Raw genomic sequence first — 775 nt, forward strand, 5'->3', positions numbered from 1 at the left:
CTCTTAATCTCACAAAACAAACTGAGGGTTGCTGGGGGGAGTGGGTTTGGGAGAAGGGGGTGGGATTATGGACATTGGGGAGTGTATGTGCATTGGTGAATGCTGTGAAGTGTGTAAACCTGGCGATTCACAGACCTGTACCCCTGGGGATAAAAATATATGTTTATAAAAATTAAAAAATTTTAAAAAAGAATGTTTGTTTTAAGATAGTTTGTTTCTGATTATTCTAAAACTGTACATAGCCAAAATTAGTGACTCCTTTATCATTATGCACTGCTCTGCTTTAGTGCTTTTTAAGTTGCAAATTTTATTTTATTTTTCCAGTGTTCCAAGATTCATTGTTTATGCACCACCCAGTGCTCCATGCAATATGTGCCCTCCTTAATAGCTTTTTTACATTCACATTTATTTAAAAAAATAATAATAAAACAGACAACCAATATGTCATGAGCACTGGGTATTATGTAAGATCAATGAATCGCTGAACTCTACCTCTGATATTAATAATGCACTACATTTTAATTAATTGAATTTAAATTTTAAAAAATAAATAAAGGAATAAATAAAATAGAATAAATAAAATAAAATAAATATAATAAAAAATATATTATATATATAATAAAGATAATAAATAAAATAAAAATAATGAAATGATAATAAAATAAATAAAATAAAAAGAATAAATAAAAAATAAATAAAATTTATTTTAAAAAAGGAAAAATAAGAAATCACAAGGGAATTTATAAAATATTTTGAACAGAATCAAAGTTAAATT

Source organism: Mustela nigripes, chromosome X, assembly GCF_022355385.1.
Source record: "Mustela nigripes isolate SB6536 chromosome X, MUSNIG.SB6536, whole genome shotgun sequence".
Taxonomy (NCBI): domain Eukaryota; kingdom Metazoa; phylum Chordata; class Mammalia; order Carnivora; family Mustelidae; genus Mustela; species Mustela nigripes.